Here is an 11,619-nt window from a genome sequence, read left to right on the forward strand (position 1 = left end):
AGTGGGGCATGTAGCCTAAGGGTATCATTATGAGCAAAGTTCCTACTGGGATTTGAAGCACAGATGCACACAGCAAACCACAGAGGATTCACTCAAAGTAAACCACAAGATGCAGGTTTCCATAGGAAAGCAACATATCAAAATCATGTCTTGTTTTTCTGCTTGATCTTCAAAAAACCCAGTGCCAAACAGCTCAGGCAAAAATACTCACCATTACTTCTTAAAAGTGGTGTCAGAAAAGGGAAGACTTCAAAACTTTTTGTGCCCCCACTTTCAGGTGGTATGGTACAAAGTGGTAACGTCTAAGCCAGATGTTACGGTCATGGTACGTTGATAAATTCTAAGTTTATGGCATACAACCTAAATAAATGTCAGCTAAGTATGTTTCTGCAAAATCACTAGATGAGTTAAAACTTAATGTTTGTTTATGTTTAATTTTCTATTTCTCTCTTGTCACAACTTGCTTATGCTCTACTTAGATATAGGCACAAAAACCATGTTGTTAGGGTTATGAAAACAACATGGCTTGGCTTAAAATAAATCTTTTAGTTGCCACAGAAACATCTGGAAGTGTCCCCACAGACTAAAATAGCATACGTCCGTTTGCTGCCTTGTAGCTTGTAATATCACTGTCACCTTCCCCTACACCTCGGGATGTGAAAGTCATTTAATGGGCATATAACGTGAATGTGAATACCACATTTGGTACAAATGTCGACCATTGACGTATCTGTGGTTTGCAGAATGTGCTAACATTATATCCTGGTGACAGGGCAGCGTCTAACATGCATCTACTTGCACTTGTGTTATCAGCTGAGCCCTCTCTTTCAGCACGGTGGCCTGGTAACCTGTGTGTGTGTGTGTGTGTGTGTGTGTGTGTGTGTGTGTGTGTGTGTGTGTGTGTGTGTGTGTGTGTGTGTGTAACAGAATCTAGTATATTTGCTGTGGAAAATAAGTCCCACTCATTTCCCGCAGCATACTGTTATTACTTTAGTCAGCCATAAAGTGTATAGATAAGCTCAGTTTGCAGCACCCATACCTGCAGGCTATTATAGCGATAACTACCCAAAACAGCACAAACTCAGTTGGAGCAAGCAGTTTACACTTGAGGGAATGTCATTACCTACATTTTTTGTCCCCCCACTGTGACCCAAGTCAGAGCCATTGTTTCATGTAGAAAACTCCTCACCTCCTGAAAATGGTATGAACTGTTTTTTGTTTTGTTTTGTTTTTTTGTTTGAAATGTCGAAATGTCAAAAGTGAACCGGCCACATGACCTGAGCTGCAACTGATCTAAACTAACTACTAGCAAATGTTAGAGTGAAATCCAATGCTATACCAGGAACTGCAAATAGATCAGAATACCAGAAAGGAAAAGGAAAGAAAAAAAAAAAAAAAAGAAAAAGAAAAAGAGAGGCTTTTCAACAAAATAAGAATGTATTTATCAACTTTTTTCCAGCCAGCTCAGAAAACTGATCTGAAGTTGAAAATCTTCTCCCAGCCCAAAGACACTGGTTCACTCAATTAGTTTAGTCAGTTACTCTCCTATTTTGGCTTCACTCCTGCCTGTCGTATACCACTCATCTTCTATCTATTTCTCATGTTCAAAGTGCAGCAGCCATCCCACGCAGTATAAACAGACTTCACTGGACCGCTCTGGACCATGCTACAGTCAATCACTTTGATTTTATTTTGCACTATATTCCAGGTTTTACTCTTCAGGCAGATTAGATCAAAGGAGCAATCAAAAGACTTCTGAAACCAGTCCGCCCTCCACCAGTGTCAGTGGGACATATTGTGGGGCTTATTAACACTGTTCTGAAAACAGCGATCAACACCAAGTGCATGTCTTGGTTTTAAACAGCAGCCTGTGTCAGACTCTCTGCTCTCAGGTCTGTCGGTCTCCTAGTCCGAGGCCCAACATAAGAGACGCTGGTTTCTTTCCTTTCAACCTCACCCCATACTTGCACAAGGTATTAGCGACGTCAGTCGTCAGTGAGTCATTACAACCAGACTGTACGTCATCTGCCTCTCAGAGGTCCTGCCTCCTAGCTGACACCCCAGTTTGTGGGTCTCGTCTGCATTACTTAGTGGATCAACCCCCTTCACATTCAAAGCTCTGTGTGTGTGGCCAATATTCCACACATTTAAAGTCCTGCTTGTCGGGGGCAGTTCTTTGTCTGCTGCCTCTAGACTCCTACCCCTTCTCCTGGCTAGTGAATGGTGTTCACCTTCAAGGGAATGGCCGTTCGAGTCTGGATTGAGATTATGCCTTTTTTTTTTCTCCGACCTATTAAAGGAGACCTATTGTGCTTTTCATTTTTTCCCTTTCCTTAAGTGTTTTATATATTCTTGTGCATGTAAAAGATCTAGAAATCTTAAAAGGTCATAGTCCACACCAACAGTAGCTCCTCTCTCCCACAGAAAACACTGCTCCGGAAACGCCTCGTCAGTAGTCCTGCTTTTAATTCTGTGACTTTGTGACATCACACTATGTCACCATGTCACACATTCGCATAATTTATGCCTAGTTATTTTGGCATGTAAGAAATGATTTAGCACAGCTGCTCTGTTGTTGTTAGCAGTGCTGGGTCAGGCTTGTGTGAGCTGACCAATCAGAGTAGAGGGGGTATTCAGGAGGGGGGGTCTTAAAGAGACAGGAGCTTAAATGGAACATTTCAGACAGAGGGGGAATACAGTGCTGCTGCACTGGACAGTATGAGAAAACTCAATTCCTTATTAAAGCATATAAACCTATTCTAATTGTAACCCAAAAAATGAGCACAATATGTCTCCTTTAATTTTCTGTCTCAAAAAGTGGTCTTTTCTTTGTCTGTATGTTGTATGATAACAACTTTAACTTGTGCCTGCCTTCCTTTTTATTTAAAATGAGGATGTGTGTGGCAGAGAAGGTGTACCTCCAGCCTGCCTTAGTGAGAACACAACAGAAGCAGAAAGTGCAGTAAAAACACATGGCTGCACTGATAACAGCCCAAAGGTGCTGCCAGGGTTCACAAGAACCTTCACAATAGCAGCCTTGAGAGGTTTTTATTGGACTATCTGCACACAGTTAAAAACTTAGTTTTCTTTCTGCCTGTATTGGCTCTGTTTTGATGCTTTCTTTTCCTGTTTGTACTGTAAACAACCTTTTCTTGTTTGCCTCTCGAAATTGCTTTCATAAAATAAAATATGGTTTAGCAAATGGACAAACCTTTTCCCATCATCCCAAATAACCTTGGTCGAAGTGTGTAATCTTAAAGTTTGACTTCTGAATTTTCCAACTCCAATTCTCCACTTTTCTTTAACAAGTTATGGATTGAACATTCAAAGCAACAATTTGAATGTTTTCTATTGTGAGAATCTGTTGTAAGCTTGCTCTTCCCTCCTATTCCCTAAAGCTGGTGAGGCATCCCTTCATTGTCACTCATCTTGATAAGCTGCCTCGAAACAGCATCTATAGCCTGGGGCTGAGGTAACCAGCAGCTGTAAAGACCACAACAGATGTTCCACTATTTTCTCCTGTTTTTGTTGGGCTTTCTCTGCATCTTTCAGTCTAGCTGATAATCGTTCCACTATTTAACCTCAAATATGTGTGTTTATTGTAGCTTTAAAGTGGTATTCTAGCACACTGAGAGCATTTTAAACAGTCACTTCTTTGAAGTGGATGAAGTTCATAAAAAGTTATAAGTGTTTGATTCTGAAGTACTCCAACATCCTCCACCATGGCATTGCAGTCCAAATTGTATTATGCAACAACATTTGTGTTGTAGGTCACCTTTTTTTTTTTAGCTTGGAGGTACATGTGACATAACATGTTGTGATGGGATTTCAGGGTTTTCAGTCTTGGACCAAATTTGTTTAAGGTTGGCTTGACATGGATGGAAACATTCTTTGTCATGTATCGTCTCTATTGCTGTTCACCAATGTAAATCCCATTAAGCGTATGTGCACACAGAGCCCACAAATGATGATTTAATCCTACAGTAAGTGTTCCTGGATGATGCTGTGAGTCCCGGTGTGAATGTTAAATTAAGTCTCAATGCTATCTTGAATCAGGCTCCATGCCAAACATCTAGTGGCTGGACAGTTTTTCCACGCGCTCACCAGAAAATGTGTATTTGAGCAGATGCTGCGAGTGTGCACATGAATAATACACAGCATTTCTAATGACTCCTGTTCTCTTGGCTGGAGAGCTGTTTGTGCTGCAGTGGGCGGTCTTGTGTCAACCAGACTGACATAAGAATCATACTGAATTCTCATCTGGTCTGTAAAAGCTTTGCAATATTGTCTGACTGCTGGAACAAAAAATCAGAGCCTGTGAGTTGAAGTATTCGCACTTGTAGGAGAATACATTGCAACTTCAGGCTGCAACGGTGAAGATCTAGATGATAGTGCAGATTAAGTTTTCTTAACCCCACAATGAGTGATTTTTTGGCTTCTTGGGAACAGCAGAAAACAAGTTGTTCTACCACATCCCACATCATCTCCTCTTAAATTAATGTGGCAAACTTATTCCTATGCCTTATTCCTTACACATCCAGCAATTATACGATACAAAAACATTGATTTAGGGTCCAATATTCTCTTTGCTGACTGTCTGTCTTCCTTTCTTTGCTGAGTAGGTGGAATACAATATATGTATCGGGTTTTTTGCTGAAATCAGTTGACTGCTGCAGCTGAAAAGAAGACAATAAGAGAATTGAGCAGTGCAATCACCTGCAAAAGTGTTGGCAGTTAAAGTTTCTGCAAACCAGTAATACGTTCACAGTTGTACATGTCATAGGCTACGTATCATACGTGAAGTTGGGACATCTCCAGTTGTGTTTGTGGCGACCAAAACAGGTAGTTTAAGCCAAAACAAGATCTTTTCCTAAACTAATCAAGTGTTTTTTGTGCCTTTTGCACATATGAATAAATAAGAATAAATTGCAACCATTCACCCTGTTACAAGACACTACCATCAAAATGATTTTGAAGTTCTTATTTTAAAGGAGCTATTTGTAAGAAAAGTTGATTTTTTGAGTCTCATTCCCAATTCGTCTTACAATATAGGACGGGTCGGACGCCACCCCAAAGCGTCAGTTTTTGATGACTTGGGAATGAGACACAAAAATCAACTTTTCTTACAAATACACCTTTAAGGCAAAAAAAAAAAAAGCTCTGAGGTTGCACATTACAACCAACTGAACCCCCCTCGCCTAACTCTCCCCTACAGGCTGTAGAAAATGGCTGTGCAACTTAGCAGACTCATAGCATGGAAGAGGACCCACTCCTTCTGTAGATATGAAATGACTAATTCTAAGGTAACGAAAACAGCGATTCTTGTATTCAGGTGATCATACATTAATGACATAATTATGAATATTATATTCCATTTCTGCCCCTAAATCCTCCACACTGGACCTTTAAGTAATCTTCCATACACAAATATAATCACCTCCCACAGCTTGTTAAAAGCCCACAAACATTTATATTCTAAAATGTGAGCCCACGGCAGCTTTCTAGTTAATGAAGAATGACATCTAGGCACACTGAGCGTGAAGCACTTTCTTGTTTTGTTTAGGGAGTATTACTTTAAAGCCCAGGAAACCTGTGAAAACAAAAACATCACAGAAGGCATAATGTCAGCATTCTAATGACATTTTGGAGACAACATTTGTCGCCAAGAATATTAACATCGATGAGAGCAGCAGGGACTGCTGCAACATTAACATTCATATCTTTCAATATCTGGCTTCTGACATTGATGAGCTTTCACAAAACAAATTTAAAAAAAGCATCATATTGTAGCTGCTTGTATTTCATTTCCTTATGATGCAGGTTTTTATTGCTTGACTCAAAGCAACTTAGATTGTGCCTTGCTGATTTGAGACAAGCAAATATCACCAAGGCTGAGACAACTGATCAGAAAATCGCGGTTTTACTGGATACAACTGCCATCCAACTATGACCACAGTCACAAAATACAATATCTCTAGCAGCAGAAGGAAATGTGGTACTCATAAACTGGTGTGATAGAACAGCATGGCATTCATCTGCTTTCTGCTGAGAGGACAGTGGCACTGTTTTTGCATGCGCTTGCAAATTCAATCACAGCTAGGCGGCTGCTTTTTTATGAAGCCAAGAGGACTTTGTCTCGTTCTGATTTATTCCACATGGTTAAAATGAAGGTGAGATGAGCTGGGCATAAGGCTCAGGTGTTCTTGAATTGAAAGTTGTGGTGAGAGAGGCAGCCCCCCCCCCCCCCCCCCCCCGTAAATGAGTAGTGTATTGCCTCATTACAATTTACGCATGAATTTTTATGATTTCTTGAGGTGGTTCGTCAATTATATTATCTGCAGCATCTCTGAATTCCCATGGAGCGAAGGATGTTTTCTAAAAAGCCTAGATATCTTTGTGAAGTGTATTTAACAGCTGTGGTCCATCATAGAAGGCCAGGTTCATAGCTATATGGGAAAGTGGGTTTGCTGGAAGAAATTGGTCCAAAGGATCCTCATGACACATGCTGTAAACGAAGGAAGAACATCTCCACACATAAGGGCTGCAGACAACTATTGAAACCCTTGATCTATCCACTTCCTTTAAAGTTCCAATAAAAATCAAAAACAATCTTTTCCTTACGAGTAAAAGTCCCTACTTTAGTAAAGGTGCAGAGGCATTCTTAACAAAATTTACTTAAAGTATCAAAAGTTAAAGAACTCAGTAATGCAGAACAGTGTCCCGTGTTGCACCTGATCTATATGGACCTACTAAAGCTTTAAAAACTTTAAATACAGTTATGTGGTTTATTCCATTGGCTCCCAGTGTAAGTTGAATGTTGGACCAGGATTGAAAACAGCCTGCTAATGTTCAACTTTTCTGAAAATGCATTATAATCTTTACAAATGAACACCACGTTTATATTTTTTGACACATGAATTCAATCACCACAAGTAGAAAGCTAACCTGAGGCATCCCTGGGACTAAAATATGTTGCCTATTGTATCTCATTTTAGTCCACGCAGAACATTTTAAAACTAAATTTTTGTTGCAGATTATGAGATAAGATAAGATCATCCTTTATTAGTCCCACAATGGGGAAACATGCATTGTCACAGCAGCAGGGATAGCAAAATAGAGATAAGCATCAATAAAAAAAAAACAATAAAAACAAAAGCAAGATATGAACAGGAGGAAATTAAACCGTAAGAACAATATAAACAAAAAACAAACTCAACGGTTGAATTTTCACCATTGCACATAGGAATATTGAAATTGCACAGCTGAATGATATCACACCTGAGTCAAATAATGACATTGCACAGTATGAAATTGATATTACACCTAGTGAAATATACATTTTACTCACTAACTATATGATTTTTACTTGTTGATTTTCAAAATATAGATATCATGAATATTTTTAGTCTAAGTCTATGTGAGTCTTCCTCATGTGGGGAGTGTGGGACAGCATGTTTTGGACTTGGGACTAATGTTTCCTTTTTTTGTGAAATACTGGATAATTTGAACAATGCCCCTTTGGTGGGACTAACAATTCAAAGACCCTGCTGTCAAAAACATTGGGGGCTGATTTGTTTAATCTTTACCAATGTATTGTGGAGGTTGCTGGGATAAAACACACACACTCCATTTCACACAAGATGGCGCTGTCACGTTCTGCCCTGTAACCCACAACATTGCACTGGCATTACCATAGTTACACTGCAATATCTTTAAGACACAAGTCAACACTTACAATGACTGGCATAAGAATGATATAGAATGGAAGTCATGGTCAACATCCTTCAAACACGTTTTGGTGAATTGTGTCCTTACGTCCATATGGAGTCCTCCACATCTTTATATTTTTAACCCTATGATATATTTTATTTATGCATAAAATCTTAACCTGAAAAGTAATTTCAGCTGTCAGATAAATGTAGTGAAGTAGAGGTTTAAAGTAGCATCAAATATAAATGCTTAAGTAGTAGAGTATAAGCATCTCAGAATTGTACATGTAGCACCGGTATTAAATCTGTGCTAATTGAAACCTAGGTTCTAAGGAGTAATAGAGAACATAGATAAGGTAAATAATCTGACAGTTTTATTTCAGTACACAAACACAAAAATATCACAATTACAGTGACTGAAAAATACCCCAAATAAAATAGAGCTCTCTTTACTTTTAATAAAAATAAAAAAATAAAAAAATAAAATTCTCTGGAAAGAAATAATTGTCTCTGTATCCAGTCTCTTTCGTTCAGTTCTTGTTGTACTGGTACTGTTCTTTGTATTGTTGGTCTTGGGTTTCTAATGTACACTACCCGGGTAGGTATTAGTGTATGTGCTCATGTGCTTATCTGGGAAATCCTGTTGCATTCCAAGACGATCTGACAGTGGGACCTTGTAGTAGCTGGCCAGTCTACTAACAGAAATCCTCAGAGTTCTTCTGGTGGGCTTCGCTCGCCATCAATCTTCAACTTCTCTCAGTGGATCCGGGGTCACCAAAAACCAGTCTACACATATTGTGCAGACAACAAATCAAATTACTTATCATCTTCAATAAAAATGATATCATCATAAATGAAATATCAGATTCAATCAAATCAAGATTTCTTCACTTTTTTAACTTATAGAGATAATCTCCCATGAATTTACTAGTTTTTAACAGTATTTAGACATGAATTTCCTCACATCCACATTCACAATGAAATTCAGCATTTTAAATAACACAGTAACATGTTTTTAACCTTTACACCTTTTTAACAGTGCTTTCATGCGAACTGATGAACTTATTAACACCATATAGCAATACAATATTCAGCAATATTCAGCATGTATAACTTCCCAAAATACTCCGACTGGTTTTAACTCACATTCTACCGTGCTAAATGATACTAACGTGACCAATTAGCTAGCCGACGGCCGTATTAGCCGACGGCCGTATTAGCCGACGGCCGTATTAGCCGACAGCTACACATAATCAATGCCTTCACTCACCGGAGTTTCAAAGGTAAGTCAACAACTATCCTGATCCGCCAGTGTAAGCGAACATGCTCGGCGACGCTGCACCTCCTCTCACACACTTTTCCTCTCTTTTCAACAGTTTTCTCTGAGCTCTCGGTTTCACCAAACACATGCGTGGGGTTATCTCCTTGTGCTTCCCTCTCGTGCTTTTCCGTCAGTCTAACGAACGGAGGATCGGCCCTGACGTCAGTACAGGTGCCGACAGGTTCAAAACAAACAACGCGAAGAGTTAACCCTATAGTAACCAAACACTTTTTAGTGTGTGGGTTACACCCTCCCCCCTTTAATTAGCATGAGTCCCATCATGTGCTTAATGCTGAGATTTAAACATCATAAATTGGTTGATCAGAACCGTTACTAAATAAATCAAGTGCTTGATTAAAACCCTCGAGAAAACTCTGAGCAAAGGAAATCAGAGGTTTACCTAGCTGTGGGTAATGAAACCGACCTGGTGCTCGCCTTACCCTGTCTGATTTCCTCATGTCTGTGTTGTCACTGTTCGTCTTAACTGTTTCAATCTCTTCCACAGTCTGTCGGTCAGGTATGTCAGTGTTTGAATGGTCATTGTCCATGTCCTCCAGATCTAACACATGCATATCGTCTGTATCAGTATTGCCTGCAACCTCCTCACTAGATGACTCTACTATGTCATCAGACCCCTGTTCACCCTCCATTCTGTCAGTGTCAGGACCAGCCTCCATTACCTCATCTGGCATGGTCTGAGGGTCACCTACAGTAAGAGGTAATGGGGTGTTAGAGGTCTCGGGCTCATCATGCTCATCAGATACAATATGGGGTTCTAAGTGTCTGTTTTTATCATACACCTTAATGAATGTCTCTGTATGAACAGGTGGGTCTCCCTGAAAACCTACATACTCATCCTCAGAGTCAGAATAGTCAGGCTGCTGTAACTGAGGAGAGCTTTGCCTAGTTCTCGGCCGTTGGGGAGGTTTTGGCCTTTCTGTTGCACTTTCATTCTCAGTTTCAGACAAATGACCACAAGGAAGCAAAAGATCCCGATGGAGGGTGCGGGCGGGGCCATCTTCACCCTCTGGAAGAACTGTGTATACAGGTAAGTTCTCCATCTGTTTCAAAACACGGTACACAGTGGACTCCCATTTGTCTGCCAATTTGTGCTTGTTTCGCAGGCGAAGATTCCTGACCAAGACTCGATCACCAACTTGGAGAGTAGCTTCTCTGACATGCTTATCAAACCGCTTTTTGTTTCGCTCAGCCAATTTTGCTGAGTTCTCCAGGGCAAGCCGGTAGCTCTCCTCCAGACGAGCTTTTAGATGGCGGACATACTGAGAGTGAGGCACTGGCTCTTTATCCTTTACTGAGAACCCAAAGGCTAAGTCGACTGGTAGCCGGGGCTGTCGCCCAAACATCAGTTCATAAGGGCTGAACCCAGTGACCTCATTTCTGGTGCAGTTGTATGCGTGAGCAAGAGGTTTCACAAAATCACGCCAATGAACTTTCTGCTCCTCCTTCAATGTGCCCAGCATGTTGAGGAGCGTACGGTTGAACCGCTCAACTGGGTTGCCCCTCGGGTGATATGGGCTCGTTCTCACTTTCCGGATACCTGTCATAGCGCAGAGCTCCTTGATGACACGTGATTCAAAATCTCTGCCCTGGTCGCTATGAAGGCGCTCCGGGTACCCATAGTGTACCAAGAAGTGATCCCAAAGACATTTTGCAACCGTTGTAGCTTTTTGATCTCGCGTAGGTAAGGCAACAGCATATTTTGTGAAGTGATCTGTCATGACTAAAATGTCCTTGGTATTCTTGCTGTCTGGCTCCAAGGACAAGAAATCCATACAGACCAATTCCATTGGTCGTGATGTCCTGATATTGACCAAAGATGCTGCCTTTTCAGGCTGGGATTTTCTTCTCACACACCGCCCACAGGTCTTTATCTTGGTCTCAATATCTGCAGCCATTCTTGGCCAATAAAATCTTGACCTTATCAAGTCATGGGTACGCTCCCACCCCATGTGCCCCATGTCATCGTGGAGGAGCTTGAAAACTGTTGGCCTTAAGGCAGCTGGAAGAACAAGCTGATAGACTGTTTGACCATGACACTGCCGTGCCCTGGTTAGAAGACCATCTCTCATCTCAAAGCGTTTCCACTCTTTCAGCATCAACCTGACATCAGGTGAGTCAACCTTGATGTTACGTGGGACATCAACACCTGATTTCAGCAACTTAATCACATGACTTATGTTTGGATCGGCTTCCTGCTGTTCCCTGAGGTCGGCTTTAGAAAACAAAGGCACTGTCACTTGACCAAATGTCTCCTCTTCACCATACACATCAGGTACGGCATCAGCATGAATAGCCAAAGACTCAACCAATGTAATGGAAGGCAACTGGTTGTCTGTCTCACCAAGAAGATGTTTGTGACACACAGCTGCAACGGTGTGTGAGTCTAAGCAGTGGTCGGATGAGGACGATAACAGAAGGCGTGAGGTGAGCTGTTGGATGCGCTCTGCTTCCTCAAGAGAGTCATGGTCTGCAGCCAACTCATGATGGGGCCGCCGTGACAAACCATCAGCATCCTGGTTAGCTTTCCCAGCCCTGTATCTGATGTGGAAGTCAAAGGTGGATAGGGCG

The 11,619-nt window shown here is 41.0% G+C and overlaps 1 long non-coding RNA gene across 1 annotated transcript; it reads right to left on the reverse strand.

Moving 5' to 3' along the window:
• Positions 1 to 8,068: 8,068 nt before the first annotated feature.
• On the reverse strand, positions 8,069 to 9,104 carry LOC141005191 (uncharacterized). The gene is made up of 2 exons (XR_012179846.1): positions 8,980 to 9,104; positions 8,069 to 8,495 (listed from the first exon to the last, which is right to left on the reverse strand). It is a non-coding gene; the product is annotated as an uncharacterized lncRNA (long non-coding RNA).
• Between the last annotated feature and the right edge of the window lie 2,515 nt (positions 9,105 to 11,619).

The sequence above is a fragment of the Pagrus major genome, chromosome 1, assembly GCF_040436345.1.
Source record: "Pagrus major chromosome 1, Pma_NU_1.0".
NCBI classification, from domain to species: Eukaryota; Metazoa; Chordata; class Actinopteri; order Spariformes; family Sparidae; genus Pagrus; species Pagrus major.